A 19,862-nucleotide genomic window follows, 5' to 3' on the forward strand; every position below is an offset into this window, starting at 1 on the left:
TGTTCACTCTTACCTGGAAGCTCTGGAACATCCTCATTTCCCCGAGGACCAAGTTTAGCATGACATTCCGCAAACCTTATATATCCGTATAGCTTCCTTGTTGTCTTTCTCACCTTAAGTGCATGAGGTGTACTGTCACCACCAGAAAAACCGAAGCTCCTGCTCACCCTCAATCCTCGCAGTGGGCATTGAGAGTGAGCGTATACTTCAGGGCATTGCTCAGTTCAGTTCCCCGAGCCTGAAGCTCACCCTCAGGGTCCTGAGGATTATGCTCGCCCCAAGTTGCCTGAAACCCTGCTCACACCACGGATTTCAAGGCTGCTGCTTGCCCCTATCTCTCCTTCTCACCAGGGAGTGCTGCGCCTCCTGCTGAGTGTCATTTGCTTGTGGCTCCTGGCCACGCTCAAGTGCCCAGAGGTTCCTTCGCTGGCACATTGTTCATTGGAGCTCCGGTCCACCTTAGGCCCCGGGGCATCTGGCATCTCAAGTTGCTGAATCTTCTTCTCAATTTCACCTATTAGAAGATCCCGTTTACCTTAGGAGCACGGACATTCCTGGTCACCCTGAGGTCTCCTGGTATCTTTACCCACCCTTAATAAGTCAGAAAACACACTGCTAAACTTCAGGCTTCAGTGGCTGTACACACCCAAGTCTTTCTTGCACCCTTCTGATTGCCACACAAACGTCTCCGTGACTATGTCGTCTTAGGGGGTGTAACACAACTTGGTATCTGGTGACGTTTATGGGAACAGACATGATCTGACTCTGCTTGACATGCTGGAGGAAATCACTTCCGCTGCAGCCATCCTTTTAATTTTCTATATATTTTCTGTGTCCTTGCTCTCTCTTTCACTCCCCCACACGTATGAACAGCCCTTCACTCCTCTTTCTGGTGTTTATCCATCTATTCCCTTTCTTCACTCTCTCATTTCACCTGCACACTCACGTTCTCACCCACCACATCTATTAGATTTTCTCTGTTTCTGTATATCTATCAATATATCATACCAACATTTCATTCTGTCTTCCTCCCTCTGTCTTTCTCTCATTCTACAAAACCCTCTATCTATTTTAATCCCCTCCTATATCATTCTCCCTCCCATTATTTTGCCTGTCTTATTTTCCATCTCTTTTTTACTGTCACTCTCCGTAGTAGCCCTGGGTTTTCCCATTTCCACGCCCCTGCACTATTTCCATCTCTCTCTCTTAGTCTACAAACTCCCCCTCTTCCCATCTCAATCTCTCCCACATGCACCCTATCCTTCATTCTTTTTCTGCCTCCCATGTCCTTCTTCTCCACTCTCTCAGTTTCAGTTGCCTCTTTGAGTGTTACTTCAGTTCTTTTTCCTGTACTAAAAATTCTCCCTTTCTTCAATTGTGTTTTCTCATGCCAGTTACCCTCATTTCCTTCTAGCCCTTGAACTTGTTGGTGTCCTGCCCCTAATGTTATATTCTGTTGTGCCCCATTTACTGGCTTGCTTGCTGTTTATCAAACCTTGACATTTGCAGAAGACCATTCTCTGCAGACATTACATAGATTCCTGTCCCTGTGAGTGCTTGCTGGTCTGCAGCTCCCAAAGATTATTCAGGAAACTGGACGGCCATCTACCTTTAGTAGAGATCAGACCACAAGTATGTTTTATTGTTGAGTAGTAAGGAAAAATCCACCTTCTTCTGGAGGAATTGTTAGAAACAGTGGAGAATCCATAGGTGGCATTTCTTTGACCATACTATCCCTTTCTTGGGGTTTACCCCATATTTGGCACGACCTCTAGGTATCACCAACCCTCTTTTCCTTAGTATTCCTGACCAGGAAACATCTAACATCCTCTTCAGCATCCAACCTTTACTGTCCTTCACTGTTCTTTTTCTCCCTTGGCATCGCCCTTCTCTCCACTTTTGCTTCTACCCATCCCTCGTTCTCCCAATCTCTTGTTCTACCCTTCTCTCCACTTAGTCTGTCCTCACTTCAACTTTTCCTTGACTATTTCCCTTTCTCCTTTCTCCCTCTCTCACTCTCTCAATGTGCTTATCTACAATAATTTCCCTCCACTCTAGCCTCTTTTCCTGTCTTCTCAAATCATTTCTCCCTCTCTCCTCGCCCCTCTCTGTTTGTCTCTAATCCCCAATACATCTCTTATTTCCTTTTGTCTCTGTCTCTTTCTTTATCTCTCCACTGCTCTCACCTCTCCATTTGCCCAAACATAGAGGGTAGATTAATGTTTTCACTGCTACTTTCTCAAACTCGAATTTTCCTTTTAGTCATTAGTAGTCATATGTAACTTTATTTCAGTCCTTGGAGTTTTATTTCTGAACTTGCATCGCTCTTGGATGTGCACAGCTCACTCCCCATTCCATAAAGGGATGGAATGTCATTGGGAAGAAACTTCCAGTCTCCATCTGGTATGTCACTAAACAGTTTTTAAACCAAGAAAGCTGGCACTAGGCTCCCCCTTACCCCCTCCTGTAGCTTTACTAACCGGTCCGTATGGTCTGCAGCGATCGGCTAAAGCCAACCCCCCCCAAGACTCAGTCCCCTCCTGAGGCCTGGGATGGGGGGAGATGCTCCATGCTGTGCCTGCTTTGCTGCCCATGACTATGGACTGGCCTGACTGTGGCTTGCTGAGAGTCACATCCACGCTGTAGGAGCCTTTCGGGTTGTGCGCCAGCAGGAAAGTCGGCCCAAGTATGGGGACCTGCTTTTCCAGTTCAGAATGGCCTTGGGTGGCCCAGTGTCTCCCTTGGGTGAGCCTGGCCCGCCTCGCCCACCCTCTATAACCGGGCCTGCCTCTGTTTTCTTGGTTAGTCCCTCGTCTGTTCTTGTGCCCTATTTGTCTGACCCCACTACGCTCCATTGCGTAAAATACCTGTGACCTTTGGAACTTTGTTTTAACCGATGAATTCTACATGTTGGTTTGATGTGAAGCGTGCAAGTACTATTCAGGACAGCAGTGGCATATAAACTTAAATAAAAATACAATACATTTCAAACTAAAAACAGAACACTAAACATTGGCAAACCCAATACATCTGGCTCTGTAAAGCTGGTGCTAAAGTTTATTTTTTATTTTCTTACTGTGCGCACATGCCCCTAGAATAACAAGCACAAGTTAAAACATGGTGCTGACTAAAAATGGTGCCCATATGCCTAAAAAATAAATAACCGTGGCATCTAATTGACCAAGTGTGTGGGCTTGCAACGGATATAGAAACTGCTTCTCTTTTCATGCACATCACAGGAAATGGGGTTCTTATTGGTGTGAAGAAAAACTATCATTGGCTTTGAATTGCTATAACCTGAAGGCATAGTTTAAACATGCAAGGATGGGTCTAAAAACCAAACAGATTCTATGGAAAGGAAAGAACAAGCATTGGCATAGCCAATAGGCCTCGCTTTTGGGACCTTCTAAGTATTTAGTTATGCAGCACAATATCCTTGGTGCAACCACATCGACCTATTGGCTATGCCAGTGCTTAGTGTGGTTGTGTGTGTGGTTGTGTGTGTGTATGTGGTTGTGTGTGGTTGTGTGTGTGGTTGTGCGTGGTTGTGTGTGTGTGGTTTTGTGTGCATGTGGTTGTGTGTGTGGTTGTGTGTGTGTGTGTGTGGTTGTGTGTGTGTGGTTGTGTGTGTGGTTGTGTGTGTGGGTGTGGGTGCAGTTGTGGGTGTGTGTGCGGGTGTGTGTGTGTGGATGTGTGGTTGTGTGTGGTTTTGTGTGTGGTTGTGTGTGTGGTTGTGTGTGGTTGTGGTTGTGTGTGGTTATGTGTGTGTGGTTATGTGTGCGTGTGGTTGTGTGCGTGGTTGTGTGTGGTTGTGTGTGGTTGTGTGTGTGGTTGTGTGTGTGTGTGTGGTTGTGTGTGTGGTTGTGTGTGTGTGTGAGGTTGTGTGTGTGGTTGTGTGTGTGGTTGTGTGTGTATGGTTGTATGTGTGGTTGTATGTGTGGTTGTGGTTGTGTGTGTGGTTGTGTGTGTGGTTGTGTGTGTGTGTATGGTTGTGTGTGTGGTTGTGTGTGTGGTTGTGTGTGTGGTTGTGTGTGTGGTTGTGTGTGTGGTTGTGTGTGGTTGTGTGTGTGTGGTTGTATGTGTGGTTGTGTGTGTTGTGTGTGTGGTTGTGGTTGTGTGTGGTTGTGTGTGTGGTTGTGGTTGTGTGTGTGGTTGTGTGTGTGTGGTTGTGTTTGTGTGTGGTTGTGGTTGTGTGTGTGTGGTTGTTTGTGTGGTTGTGTGTGTGGATGTGTGTGTGGATGTGTGTGTGGTTGTGTGTGTGGATGTGTGTGTGGTTGTGTGTGTGTGGTTGTGGTTGTGCGTGTGTGTGTGGTTGTGTGTGTGTGGTTTTGTGTGCATGTGGTTGTGTGTGTGGTTGTGTGTGTGTGTGTGTGGTTGTGTGTGTGTGGTTGTGTGTGTGGTTGTGTGTGTGGGTGTGGGTGCAGTTGTGGGTGTGTGTGCGGGTGTGTGTGTGTGGATGTGTGGTTGTGTGTGGTTTTGTGTGTGGTTGTGTGTGTGGTTGTGTGTGGTTGTGGTTGTGTGTGGTTATGTGTGTGTGGTTATGTGTGCGTGTGGTTGTGTGCGTGGTTGTGTGTGGTTGTGTGTGGTTGTGTGTGTGGTTGTGTGTGTGTGTGTGGTTGTGTGTGTGGTTGTGTGTGTGTGAGGTTGTGTGTGTGGTTGTGTGTGTGGTTGTGTGTGTATGGTTGTATGTGTGGTTGTATGTGTGGTTGTGGTTGTGTGTGTGGTTGTGTGTGTGGTTGTGTGTGTGTGTATGGTTGTGTGTGTGGTTGTGTGTGTGGTTGTGTGTGTGGTTGTGTGTGTGGTTGTGTGTGTGGTTGTGTGTGGTTGTGTGTGTGTGGTTGTATGTGTGGTTGTGTGTGTTGTGTGTGTGGTTGTGGTTGTGTGTGGTTGTGTGTGTGGTTGTGGTTGTGTGTGTGGTTGTGTGTGTGTGTGGTTGTGTTTGTGTGTGGTTGTGGTTGTGTGTGTGTGGTTGTTTGTGTGGTTGTGTGTGTGGATGTGTGTGTGGATGTGTGTGTGGTTGTGTGTGTGGATGTGTGTGTGGTTGTGTATGTGTGGTTGTGGTTGTGCGTGTGTGTGTGGTTGTGTGTGTGTGGTTGTGTGTGGTTGTGTGTGTGTGGTTGTGTGTGTGGTGGTGTGTTTGTGTGTGGTTGTGTGTGTGTGGTTGTGTGTGTGGTTGTGTGTGTGGTTGTACATGTGTGTGTGTGGTTGTGGTTTTGTGTGTGTGGTTGTGTGTGGGGTTGTGTGTGGTTGTGTGTGGGGTTGTGTGTGTGTGTGGTTGTGTGTGGTTGTGTGTGTGTGGTTGTGTGTGTGGTTGTGTGGTTGTTGTGTGTGTGTGGCTGTGGGTGTGGTTTTGTGTGTGTGTGTGGTTGTGTGTATGTGTGTGTATGTGTGTGGTTGTGTGTGTGGTTGTGTGTGTGGTTGTGGGCGTGTGTGTGGTTGTGTGTGTGTGTGTGGTTGTATGTGTGGTTGTGTATGTGGTTGTGTGTGGGGTTGTGTGTGGGGTTGTGTGTGGGGTTGTGTGTATGTGGTTGTGTGTGACTGTGTGTGTGTGGTTGTGTGTGTGGTTGTGTGGTTGTGGGTGTGGTTGTGTGTGTGTGTGTGTGTTGTGTGTGGGTGTGTGTGTGTGTGTGGTTGTGTGTGTGTGGTTGTATGTGTGGTTGTGTGTGGTTGTATGTGTGGTTGTGTGTGTGGTTGTGGTTGTGTGTGTGGTTGCGTGTGGGGTTGTGTGTGGTTGTGTGTGTGGTTGTGTGTGGGGTTGTGTGTGGTTGTGTGTGGGGTTGTGTGTGTGTGGTTGTGTGTGGCTGTGTGTGTGTGGTTGTGTGTGGTTGTGTGTATGGTTTTGTGTGTGGTTGTGTGGTTGTGGGTGTGGTTGTGTGTGTGTGTGGTTGTGTGTGGTTATGCGTGTGGTTGTGGTTGTGTGTGTGGTTGTGGTTGTGTGTGTGACAGTAATACTAAAAGCATCTCAAAATAAAGGAATACAAATATCGAGTTTGTGGAAAGAGAAAGCACGTTTTAAGTCAGTAAGTCAAACGGGCGCAGCAAAGCATTAACACAACAACAAAACAAACAAGATCACTTAGCCAAGACTGAGTGCTGATAATGGATACACACAGCCCATCATCTTAAGAGTGTGATTGCAGCCAATGTGCACTCAAACCTGCCCCCTCCTTGTGAGTTGCACCCCATATTTCATGAGTTGTAACTGCTGCACCCACCATAGCGCTTTGAGAACTAAAGCGCTACATAGGTCTAATCGATTAACCAGTCGCCAAAATGCTGTGCTTTTAAAGAGAATGTGCCAAAAGTTTCCAGCTTCCTCATCATGTCCTCATGAAAGCGCCAACAAAAGGACTCCCTGAATGGTGCAACGAACATGAAGCAGCCGCTGCGTTCAGAAATAAACACTGTGAACGTTGTCCAGTTTCACAGTAACATTTCCTTAATGTTCTTTAAGTCACAAAACAGTAATACTAAAAGCATCTCAAAATAAAGGAACACAAACATTGAGTTTGTGGAAAGAGAAAGCACATTGTAAGTCAAACGTGTGCAGCAAACCATTAACACAACATGTTCTTTGATGTTTGATGTTCTTTGAACGAGAACATCAAAGGGGCGCCGCGAAAGTGATCGCGGGCGAAAGTGAAAGTGATTGCGGGCGCTTAATGAGCATGACGAGGTTTGCCAGCCTCTGCTCCTAAGCGCACGCCCGCGCACATGCACTGTAGCTCTAGGCTGGCCATGGTAGCATTTTTTGAGCCCTCACAAAAAGTCTCTCCAGCCCAGCGCATGCGCTTGGTCAGGCGAGACCTAAAAAGCAGTGGCAAATTAAAGTATCGGTTTACAGCCCTGGTTCTGAGGTGCTCCTGGTATTAGATGGATGCATGCATTTGAGACAAAAAGCCTTCCCAGTGCATGAGAGACTGTAGCTGAAGTGGGCGGACTCATTGTCTCTGCTGTAAGCTGTGATTGGTAGAAACAAAATGTGAATGATAGTCAAACAGACCAATAGATGAAGAGGACGGATCGAAAGCCTCTTTGAATGTATATTCGCGATTTGTTTTATAATGCAAGACTGTCTCTAGGCCAGGCCTAAAACGTGCTGGAAAGGAAAGCCCTACTTCAGCTAAAACGCATAGGACGTTACAGTTCAATTCGAAATATACATTTATTTTACTCTCATTACATTTATACTAAATATCTCCCATTGTTACTTTATGCTTAAAAAACAATTGAAGTCTCCTGAAATTCCCCTTTGGCCCTTTCTTCCAGGAATGCTGTTTCCACAGCCCCAGATACCTGGATTGTGCAGTTAATGTTTGATTAGCGATCAGTGCAGATATATAATCCAGTGACCTCTCCCTGCTGGCCTTTCTGTAAGAGTTTAATCTGATTGGAGCGCATTCCTCGGCTGTCCTGTGCACACTGTGTAGTGTGCGTGAACTAGCAGGTGCAGGGAGGTGGGCAACCATTAACACACTCCCTCCCCCTCCCCCCACCTGGAAGAGCCAGGCATTTACTCATGTTGATGGCGGGTGTAAATCTCTTCCAGTGCAGGACAGGGAAGCAGGTAATCACCAAGGGGTCTCGCCATAGGGGAAATGCCGCTGACCGCGGCCCCCGCAGGGGGCCACTCGGCGGTCGGCGCCTTAGTGGCCCCGGGGCCCCGGTCACCCCTCCCCACTCCCTCCTTCGGGGGGGGGCGGGGGCGGGGATCCTGATTGTTGCCCCCCTCCGTGTCGGGGGCCGGAAGTGACGCGAAAGGCGCGTCACTTCCGGGCCCAGGTGTGAGGGGAAGGCTATTTAGCCTTCCCCCACCCTCACTGGCGTCCTCTTTGTCGCCCACCTCGCCTTTTCCTCGCTGCATCGGTCCGTTGTCCGCTCCGTCCTCGTGCGCCTCCGGCCCCCGTGACACTGCTGATTGTCGTCGCCTCCACGCTTCTTTTCTGGTGAGTCTTGCTGTACCCACTCCGCCCCGGCCCTGTCCCTGGGCAGTACCAGGTCGACGGGGCCCTGTGGCGAGGATCGCCACGGGCGGAGGGGACGCAAGATGGGGGCATGGGGGGTTTGGGAGGCGGGGTTGGGCTAAAGAGCATGCTGTTGATTTCGCCCGGACCGTTGCGGAGGTTGGGGAGCGCGGGCCAAGCATGGCTGATGCCATTGAGTTGCGGCCCCGGTCCCTGGTGTCGATGGTTGGCCCCTGCGGCCTGCCTGCTCCTGGGCGCTGCGACAATCCCTTCGGGTCGAGTGCCCGCTGGATAAGGAACAATGATAAGGAATCTGAGGCGCAGGTCCTCAAACACAATCCGGTCGGGGTTTTCGAGTCGCGGGGCCGTGTCCGCAATCTTGGAGAATGTGGTCCGTCGGCCGCGCCGCCGCCCCTAGTGCGCAGTGCAGGAGGGGGGCGGGTTAGCGCACTTTGCGAGAGCATGGTGCCACTAACGCAAAGGTGAAGGGGAGAGAATGTGGTCCGTCGGCTGCGCCGGCGCCTCTGGTGCAGGAAACCAGGCTCGAGCCTCGAGGTCACACATCTTGTGTTTCTGGGCAAATCAGTTATCTCCGTGCCTGTATGTGTAATGTAAAGCGCTACAATATCTTTCGAGTGCGCGGTATATAAATATGCAGCAAATAATAATTTGGCAAGTACGTTTCCCGTGTTTGGCCGCATCTTTGGGGCATGCAATGTGTAGCGCTCTCGGAGCGTCGGGACATCGGGCTCCACATCCGGGTTTTCCTGGGCAAATTGCTTATCTCCTGATCTCCCCGTGCCTGAATGTGTAATGTAAAGCGCTCCAATATCTTTCGAGTGCGCGTTAGATAAATACGCAGCAAATAAAGAATTTGGCTAGTACGCTTCCCCTGGGGCCGCATCTTTGGGGCATGCTATGGGTAGCGCTCTCGGAGCGTCGGGACATCGTGTTCCACATCCGGATTTTCCTTCATGCAATGTTTAGCGCTCTCGGAGCGTCGGGACATCGTGCTGCACATCCGGGCTTTCCTGGGCGAATCATTTATCCTGGGCAAATCACTATCTCCTGATCTCCCCGTGCCTGAATGTATAATGTCAAGCGCTCCAATATCTGTCAAGCGCGCGCTATATAAAGACGCAGCAAATAAGGAATTTGGCAAGTTCGCTTCCCGTGGGTCCGCATCTTTGGGGCATGCTATGTGTAGCGCTCTCGGAGCGTCGGGACATCGTGTTCCACATCCGGTTTTCCTTCATGCAATGTTTAGCGCTCTCGGAGCGTCGGGACATCGTGCTGCACATCCGGGCTTTCCTGGGCGAATCATTTATCCTGGGCAAATCACTTATCTCCTGATCTCCCCGTGCCTGAATGTGTAATGTAAAGCGCTCCAATATCTTTCAAGCGCGCGCTATATAAATACGCAGCAAATAAATGATTGTGGAATTTCAATTCCCGTTGGGCCACATCTTTGGGGCGTGCACTGTGTAGCGTCTCGGAGGGTCGGGACATCGTGCTCCACATCCGGGGTTTTGCCTGGGTGGATCACTTAATCTCCCCGTGCGCGAATGCAACCGGTGCTCATTAAAGCGCCGTCATTTATGTCGCGCGGTGCTAACCTACATGGGAGGCGTTAGGTAGCGCGTAGTTGCCTTGTAGTGGACTGGAATTTGTAACGGACATCCTGGGTCGGGGAGGCGGGCTGCGCCTTGTGGTCGCGTCTCCCCTTTTGGGCAGCACGGGTACTGTACAATTTTGACTTCCGGGCAGTGAGTTGGCCCCCGTGCCTGAATATGTAATGTAAACCGTGCCAATAATTTCGTAGTGCACGCTACATAAAGGCAAATGAACGAAGATTTGACGTGTTCGCTTCACGCGAGACAGTGATTTTGGGGCAAATGGGCGCCAGGAAAGTAGTATGGGGGTGGGGGGCATGCGAGCACCATGCTGCTTGCCAGGTTCAAGGTGGGGATGGGGGCAGACGCGAACAGGGTGTGCATGGTTAAACGTGATTTGTATGAGCACCTGTGTCCTCTTTCCCCCCCCCCCCCCCCCAACTCTCCCCCCCCCTTTTTTCTTGCGGTACAGCCACGCCTTTTCGTTTATGCATATTTCTTGTGCTTATGCTGGTTTCTCTTGCAGTACATTCGTCCGCTTTCACTGACTGGAGGATTATTAATTGGCGACAGAGAGACGTGAGACAAACTCCATCCGTATTCGGGGCTCGGACGGGAGTAAGTACGGGCAGTTGGGGGATGGGGGTACCTCTCGGAGTAGCATGTGGCACTCAGGAGCGAAGAACCAACCTCAAAGGGGGCGAACAGGCGGTTAACTTTCTCTCTTTCCCAATTGCAGATAAGAGAGTACAACTGCTAAGTGATGGACAGCCAAGGATTATCCCCCCCCCTTTTCACACCAGGGACACAGGTTGAGGAGTCTGGGCCGGACACTTCGGAGGAAGCACGGATTGCCGCTTTCTTGGAGCTGACGAGGGCCAAGGGTTTAGCTTGGGCGACGGAACTATTGAAAGCCAGTACCCCCCCAGACTCTGGGATAGCGATGGACGGTCCGGCTACGGATAAGGATGTAGGGGAGGTTGCGGGCCCGTCACGGTCGAAAAGAATCCGCCGCCCCACGAGCAAAGACTTTCCGGTTGAACAACCACCGGCTCGGAATAGAGCGGCCCCTCCTCACAGGGCCTCAGCGCCCCCACAGGCGGCGGTTAACTTGGGGACGGGGGCGCACAACGGACTGCCTTGCCCGCCCCAGGCGACATTTGCCTCAGCAGAGGATTTGGGTAAGCTTTCAGACACTTTAAAAGACTTCATGGCTGAGGTCAGATCCGGTCTGCTGCTTGCCAGGTCACCCCTAGGGGTTGGTCCAGCCGCCCCACCGCCGCCGACTGTTCTCCCGGCGCCGGGGGGCTTCACGCAGGTCTGGTGTCAGCCGCCGGCTGCGTTGGAACCTCCTCCGCGGCCCACACCCCCAGCTGCTGCTGTGGCCGAGAGCGCGGCAAGTGCGGTCGATACTGCAGTAGTGGTTCCCCCAGTGGTACCGACGCCGGCACCAACGCTAGCCGTAGCACCTAAGCCTCTAGTTACCACGGCCCCGCTAGTATCGGGCCGCTGTTCACTCGCTTGGATGGTCCCTCTAGTGGCCAAAGAAGGGATTTGGCGCAGGGAATTTATTGATATCTTCACCCTTCTCATGCATGGGGCGGAGGGGGTAGATACCAGGAGGATGGGCAACAAGGAAGAGGACAAGCGGGTGCGGTATCATGTATATCCCACCAAAAATATTGTGACTTGGGGTCAGGCATTTGCCATTTTTGCGGCAGTGATAGTGGAGAAATTCCCAGATGAAGGGCCAGGTCTCTTCCACTATGCAAGCGTGATTACTGAAGAGGCTGCTAAGGGTGGGGGCATGGGATGGTACCACTACGACTGTGACTTCCGCAGACAGAGAGCAATCTGCCCAGATCTTGAATGGGACCAGTTGGAGGTCCGTTTATGGGTAAAACACATGGGCAAGCATACTGAGGGGTCTACGACGAAGTCAGGTACAGAGAGCGGTGTAAAGAGCAAAGAGAAAGAGGATAAAAAGGAGAGGAAATGGGAGAACAGGAAGTCCTTTCGGGGCGGGCGTGGGGGGGGTCGCAGGCCTGGCTTTCGGGCACGGTCTTCTGGAACTTGCAGGCTCTTCAATGCAGGGTTCTGCTCCTGGGACAAATCATGCCGTTTCTCTCACAACTGCAGCGTGTGCGGGGCACCCCATGCCGCTACCGCATGCTCCAAGCGCGACACTCCCGACAAGCCTTCATCAAGCAAGTAGCCCGGGGGGGTTCCCCCCTCCTGCGCTTTGGCCCCCTGCGTACACAGCTGCCAGCGCGCATGACCTAGACCCACACGACCATGTGAAAGGGCCCTCTCCCATCTGCGTAAAGAACCTCCTCAGCGCACTCCGCGGTTACACTAGCAAGGAAGGGTCCCTCATTTCTGAGGGTTTCTTAGACGGTTTCCGCATTCCTTATCAAGGCCCCTTAGTGAGCAGGGATGCGGAAAATCAGAAATCAGCTAGGGAACACCCGGAGGTAGTGCGGGATAAAATAGCGAAGGAGGTGTCTTTGGGCAGGGTGGCGGGCCCATTTTCCTCACCCCCTATGCCACACTTTGTGATTTCTCCCCTGGGGGTGGTACCAAAAAAGGAGCCAGGGGCTTTCCGACTTATCCACAACCTATCACACCCAGAAGGGGACTCCGTGAATTCCTGGTTGGACGAAGGTAAATGCTCAGTGTCTTACTGCTCTCTAGACCTGGCAGTCGACATGATCAGGAGGGCAGGAAAGGGAGCCTGGCTGGCCAAGTCCGATATCGAATCGGCCTTCAGGCTCCTGCCAGTACACCCGGACAGCCAACACCTTCTGGGCTTCAAGTGGGGGGACCAGGTCTTTTATGATAGGTGTATGCCCATGGGATGCTCGGTGTCTTGTGCGTACTTTGAGGCGTTCAGCTCCTTCCTACAGTGGGCCTTAACAAACAGGTATGGCATTGAGGGAGTGACACACTACCTGGATGATTTCCTGTTCATCGGGGGAGCTGACTCGCAAGATTGTGCACGGGCGCTGCAATGTTTCAAGGAATTGGCAGGACACTTGGGCGTACCTTTAGCTCCTGGTAAGACCGAGGGTCCGGCGCAGGTTTTGGTATTCTTGGGCATCGAGTTGGACACGGTAAAGGGCGTGTCCCGACTCCCTGCGGATAAGGTACAGGCCTTGCGTCAGGAGATCTGCGATCTACTGGGTAGGGACAAGGCTACTCTAGGTGAAATCCAATGCCTGCTAGGGACTCTGAATTTTGCGGTAAAGGTCATTCCCATGGGGAGGGTCTTTGCACGCAGGCTAGCTAGGGCGACTGCTGGTATAAAAAAGAAACATCACTGGGTCAAGCTGGGGACAGGGCTGAAGCAGGATCTGGTGGTATGGAGCGAATTCCTCACCTGCTTTAATGGGACGGTTATTTGGAAGCAGCCCTGGATCGATAGTCAGGAACTTTGTCTTTTCACAGATGCCTCAGGCAGGGAAGGTTTTGGGGCTATCTTGGGCGAAGAATGGTGCGCGCAGGGATGGCCCAATGTTTGGCGCAGGCGTAGGATCACCAAAAATGTTACTGTGTTGGAGCTCTTCCCGATTGTTGTTGCATTGCACCTATGGCCGGCGGCATTGTCAGACAGAAAGGTGGTGTTCTGGTCTGACAACATGGCGGTCGTTCAGGCAATTAACAACCAGTCCGCCAGGTGCCGGCTGGTGCTGTGCTTACTAAGGGAGTTGGTCCGGGCTTGCCTGCGCATCAATGTGGAGTTTAAAGCCAGGCACATTGAGGGGATTCAAAATGTGGCAGCTGACGCTCTTTCTCGTTTTCAGTGGCTCCGATTCAGGGAGGCCTGGCCGCGGGCGAGAGCGCAGATGACCCCATTCCCGGACCATCTGTGGAGGATCCTGCAGTGGGACTGAGCCTGAGAGCGATGGGAGAAAGAGCTCTGGCCCCAGGTACCAGAAAGCGTTACAGCGCCCACATGGCAACATTCAGAGCAACTTCTGTGGCACTGGGTACTTCAGGGGCTGCGTTGGTGTCCCAGGTCCGAGCATTTCTGGTGTGGGCTAGGGGACAAGGGAAGAGCCGTTCATGGGTGGGCAGTCACTTGGCAGCCGTAAGCCACGACACTAGGTTGTCTGGCGGGGCGGATCCCACTAACTCCTATCCCATCCGGGCCGCCTTGAAGGGTTGGGCTAGGGAGGAGCCCAGGGCCCCTGATAATCGAGCGCCCATTGATTTCGAAATCCTGAAAGGCATGCTAGGGGCTCTCGAGCTAGTCACCTACTCTCATTACGAGGCAACGCTGTTTTCAGCCACATTCTGCTTAGCATTCTTCGGGGCTTTCAGAGTCAGTGAGTTAGTGGCTAGGTCCAAGGTCGACTGTTCAGGGGATGCGCTGGCAATTTCAGACGTGTCCATTTACGGGTCACTGACCATTCTTTTACGCAAGTCCAAGACTGATCAGGCGGGGCGGGGGATCAGGGTGGTTCTCCAGCCCCTAGGTGACCCCAGGTTCTGCCCAGTACAATGGGTAAAGGCGTTTTTGGAACACAGACCGCCTGGCCCTGGTTATCTCCTGTTGCATTCAAATGGTACCCCTGTAACTAGATACCAGTTCGAGCAGGTAATCAGGGCCAGTTTAGCCAGGGCGGGGCTCGCCCGGCCGGACAGAAGGTATTCCAGCCACTCCTTCCGCATCGGCGCTGCCACCGCCGCTCACCTGGCGGGATTAGAGGCCGCTCAGGTGAAGAAACTGGGGCGTTGGGAATCTGATTGCTATAAGATTTATGTTCGCCCGTGAGGCAGCTTTTAGTAATGTGTTTGTGATTTATGGTGTGTATCGTTGAAATCACCCTTTCTGATTAAATAACTTGTGTGTACACCATGTCTCCTCTTTATTAGGACGAGTGGTGTGGGTGATCGGGCATTCATTTGTCGCCCGGGCGGCCCAATGGGCATTGCACCGAAATTGGATGCGACACTTCCCTCAGACCGAAGTGGAATGGATGGGGGTGCCGGGGATGAGATGGTTCGAACTCAGGAATAAGATCGAACAGAGACTAAGAGCACACGGGTCCACCTTGCCCCACCTGTTGGTGATTCACCTGGGTGGTAACGACCTTGTTACCCTAGGGAGACGATTGCTGTTATTAGCCATGAAAAGAGACTTAGGGGAAATCTGCAAACGTCTGGGCGAGTGTGAGATCGTGTGGTCAGAGATTATCCCCCGCAGGTCTTGGCGGGGAGCTAAATCCTTAGAAGCGGTAGAGCACTCCAGGAGGCGCATTAATGGAGCAATGCGTAAGTTCACAGCCCAAAGGGGTTTGGGCTTTATTCGCCATGAGATGATTCGGGGGAATGTAAAGGGGTACTTCGACTTGGATGGAGTACACCTCTCCCAAATAGGCATGGACCTGTTTTTATTGGATCTAAGCGAAGCATTGGTGAATAGAGGGTGCAGGTAAAGTGCTAGGTTGGTGGGGGGCCCTGGCTGCGACGGTTAGCCGCCTCCAGGGCTGTGGCGGAGTTACAGGGCGATCTGGAAGCAGGCCGCTACAAAGGGTACCTCTGCGCGGCACCACGTGGTGCCTGAGCCAAAACGAGGAGCCTCCAGAGAGGTCCCGGAAGCCGGTCGGCGCCCCGCTAGGCCTGTGGGCGGTTGTGGGCCTGAACAACCGGGGGCTTGCTATGCGACGCTCCGCCCCGAAAGGGGGGGTGTGAGTAGAATCTCAACGGCACGTGATCGAAAAAAGAATCACTTGGGGGGCAGCACTTGCGGGTCGTTCCCGTGCTGCCCGGCTCATCAGGCGGGGCAGGTGAAGTAGATGGCCGCCTGCCCTTGGATCGCCCGTAAGATAACCCACCTATTACATATCCTGGAATTATGTAATAAATCCTGCAGCATTTGTTACCCATTTACAACTGTTTCTTGTGTCTTCTTTGGGTAACCTAATTTGGGGGAGGGGGGAAAGCGGGGTGCCCCTGGGGGTACTATGCCGCTGACCGCGGCCCCCGCAGGGGGCCACTCGGCGGTCGGCGCCTTAGTGGCCCCGGGGCCCCGGTCACCCCTCCCCACTCCCTCCTTCGGGGGGGCGGGGGCGGGGATCCTGATTGTTGCCCCCCTCCGCGTCGGGGGCCGGAAGTGACGCGAAAGGCGCGTCACTTCCGGGCCCAGGTGTGAGGGGAAGGCTATTTAGCCTTCCCCCACCCTCACTGGCGTCCTCTTTGTCGCCCACCTCGCCTTTTTACCCTCCCTACCGCTTACCCGGCGTGGTGTGGTGGGGTGGGGGTTTTTGGTGAACGTTTTAATGTTTTTCTTTTCGTTGCAGGCGGAGTTACAGGGCGATCTGGAAGCAGGCCGGTACAAAGGGTACCTCTGCGCGGCACCACGTGGTGCCTGAGCCAAAACGAGGAGCCTCCAGAGAGGTCCCGGAAGCCGGTCGGCGCCCCGCTAGGCCTGTGGGCGGTTGTGGGCCTGAACAACCGGGGGCTTGCTATGCGACGCTCCGCCCCGAAATGGGGGGTGTGAGTAGAATCTCAACGGCACGTGATCGAAAAAAGAATCACTTGGGGGGCAGCACTTGCGGGTCGTTCCCGTGCTGCCCGGCTCATCAGGCGGGGCAGGTGAAGTAGATGGCCGCCTGCCCTTGGATCGCCCGTAAGATAACCCACCTATTACATATCCTGGAATTATGTAATAAATCCTGCAGCATTTGTTACCCATTTACAACTGTTTCTTGTGTCTTCTTTGGGTAACCTAATTTGGGGGAGGGGGGAAAGCGGGGTGCCCCTGGGGGTACTATGTATGTTTCTATGTGCAATAAAAAATCGACACGTTTGCAACTCATTCTGCGCGCGCATCTCTTCACACCGGAACATGTAAAGTCGCAGACTTTGTGGCATCGCCTGGAGAACCTTTGTGAATTCCACAAAGAGGATCAGTCTGCTCCAGGGCAGGGTCGGAGTCAGGCCTGAGGTTTGAAAGGGATCTGGCGCGAGGCGTGGGGCGTGTCAGCGTTCCTAACAGTGCATGGCTGTAATATGTTTTGCTTTTATAATTAAAGCGTTTACAGACATGTTATTAAACCCCTCTCTTCAGCAGGCGATCTCTCTCATCACTCATTTTATGTAGGCCACTGGTCTTCAAACAGCATAAAAACATCTTTTATAAACAGCCTAAAATCATCACAATCCCGTCAATAATGTCGTTCAGTGGGTGCCCTATAAACAATAAAAGAAAACGGGGCATCACAAGACCCATACAGTGGGTGTCGTATTCGCATTCATAGTATGAACATTATCAGCACTCCCTTGCTAAAAATAAGAAGTTAAAAATAATTAAAAAATGTATATTAATAAATAAATTCAAAAAGGTAAATGTCATCCTTTAAAATCACTATGAGCCCAATTCAATCGGCACCTATATACTCAAATTCATTTTTCCATAGGCAGGTTTTTCACAGCCTTCATATATCTTCCACTTGCAATGGCAATGTCAAGATTAGGCACATCGGCGAGTAGGTCGGCAGCTGGGGCCTGTGTTTCGGTTCCATAGGTTAAAAAAATGGGACGCAAGAATAATTTCCTCAAGGCTAAAGCTAAAGCTGTCAAACAATCCACTAGAATGTGCGGGACGTCACAATTTGTTCCTCGCATACATTTACAATTTCCATCGGGCTGCATCATTTCTGCTCTTATCTTCCCATTTATTATCCACAGGTTAATGCCAATTCTTAATCTTAAAATTTCGCACCTGAGCCAATAATTAGGTAGCGTGTCCAGATTTGGGTACCAGGCTTCATTCTGCCAGGTCATCCTCATACATTGTACCGATTGTTTCTTGCTCCACATCTATCCTCCTAGTCCACGGGTACTCATAGTACGGCCCGCGGGCCGCCAGCAGCCCGGCAAGCCTCCCTTGGCAGCCCGCGGACCTTGCAGACATCGTACCTGTGCTTGTCGGCAAACACCGCGCGTTGTTGCAGCAGCGCGGAGCTATGTGGGCTGGGCGATTCTTTTAAAGACCATTCACTTGTTCATGAGGCTTTGTTGTATTTCACCTCTTCTTGGCACCCCTGCATCGCCCCTCTGATTGAGTGGAGATGCAGGGGCGCTAAGAAGAGGTGAAATACAACGAAGCCTCATTAACAAGTGAATGGTCTTTTAAAGACCTGTGTAGTACTGTGTGTGTTCCCAGGAAGCTGTCTCATCCCGGGGTGACACACGCGGGGTGCAGTGACAGAGGGTGACAAGGACAGCAGGGTGTGAGAGCAGCAGGTGAGGTGACGGAGGGCAGCAGGGAGTGAGAGCCGCGGGTGAGGTGACAGAGGGAGACAGACAGAGGGAGACAGATGGGGACAGAGGGAGGGAGACAGAGACAGACAGAAGGAGGGAGACAGACACAGACAGAGGGAGGGAGACAGAGAGAGAGGGGGACAGAGAGAGGGAGTTAGACACAGAGAGAGGGAGACAGCGAGAGAGGGAGACCGAGGGAGGGAGACAGACAGAGGGAGACAGACGGAGGGAGGGAGACAGACAGAGGGAGATAGAGGGAGGGAGATAGAGGGAGGGAGACAGAGGGAGGAAGACAGAGGGAGGGAGAGGGGGGAGACAGAGAGGTAGACAGAGAGAGAGAGGGAGACAGAGAGAGAGAGAGGGAGGGAGAGAGAGAGAGAGAGAGAGAGAGGGAGACAAAGAGAGAGAGGGAGGGAGAGAGAGAGTGATAGAGAGAGGGAGGGAGGTGGAGAGAGAGGGAGGGAGAGAGGGAGAGAGAGAGTGATAGAGAGAGGGAGGCAGGCGGAGAGAGAGAGGGAGGGAGAGATAGGGAGAAGGAGGGAGAGATAGAGGGAGGGAGACAGAGAGAGAGAGAGAGATAAATAGAAAGAGAGATGTGTGTATGCTGGGTCTGGTGGCTCAGTGGACGAAGGTGTCCGCTGCAGGGGCCTGTCTTCAACCTCATGGGCATAGTTTTTTTTTTTGCTCTAGCCCCGCCCCCTCACCCTACTGCCCCCGCCCCCACCGGTGCGGCCCTCGGCCATAAACACACTGTAAATTTGGCCCCGGGAGAATGTTTGTAAGTACCCATGTCCTAGACAGTTCCTGGCCATCGGGATCTCAGTGTACTCTCAGTAGTTTCTACCTGGAGTGAGTGTGGACAAATTCTCACATTCAGGTTCTCACACACCATGTACAGTTTCTTTCTTGTCTCCCTGGCCCATTTTAAACTACTAAACTGAATCTCATTTTTGCAACATTGAGAGACATTTTGTACTGCTCCTGAATCCTGGCATTTCCAGAACCTTATCAGTGCCATTTGAGCCTGTATACTCCATGATATTGTTCCTAGCTCAACTCTGATGGCCTGAATCATTGCTGAGCCTGGCAGCGACAGGAGAGATTTTAAACACTTCCCTTCCTATAGGTCCCAGCCGTATGTACCACTTAGGTAAAGAACTTCCGCACCATACAATACTTGAGGGGGTATCATTGCGCTGTAGGACTTTAACAACGGTCGATGGGACATTTCCCTGGACCGGTAAGACATGGCTTGGCAGTTCGGGCTGGACTGTTCCCATGAGGCACAGGGTCAGACTGATTTGCATATGGCCATGTCTGAACTGGGGTGGCAGAGTGGGCTAAAGAACGGTGATGGATCAAACCCAGATCTGTTGACTGGGTGTGAGTGTTTGATTGGTTCTGATGCTCCGTCCATCACCACCCCCTTTTGTACCGCTTTGTTCGCCATAAGTTGGCAGGGTATGCTCAGACGTGAGTCCCTTGCTCACTTTGCCACTGGATTCAAGCAAGCCTGGCTGAAGACGGCTGAAATGCCAGAAACTGGTCCTAGGAAGCTTGTTTCCGGTCCAGGGAAGACATGGCTTGGCAGTTCGGGCTGGACTGTTCCCATGAGGCACAGGGTCAGACTGATTTGCATATGGCCATGTCTGAACTGGGGTGGCAGAGTGGGCTAAAGAACGGTGATGGATCAAACCCAGATCTGTTGACTGGGTGTGAGTGTTTGATTGGTTCTGATGCTCCGTCCGTCACCACCCCCTTTTGTACAGCCTGATGAATGCTCCAGCCCCTACCGCTTGGTGATCTTGGAGACCAAACTCAAGACGTATTTGAGCGGGGGATGAACTTTTTGGAAGGCTCAGCACTTGTTTGAAGATTCTTGTTATTGTTTTGTTCACATGGCTGTTGTCTTTCCCTTGCATGATCTCCTGGCTATAGGTGAGGAATCTGATGATTTTTGCCTTTATAACACTTATAAGTAGGGTCAGGCTTGGGCCAGACAGTTTCCTTGAAT

This window comes from Triturus cristatus, chromosome 4_2 (assembly GCF_964204655.1).
Source record: "Triturus cristatus chromosome 4_2, aTriCri1.1, whole genome shotgun sequence".
Classification (NCBI taxonomy): Eukaryota; Metazoa; Chordata; class Amphibia; order Caudata; family Salamandridae; genus Triturus; species Triturus cristatus.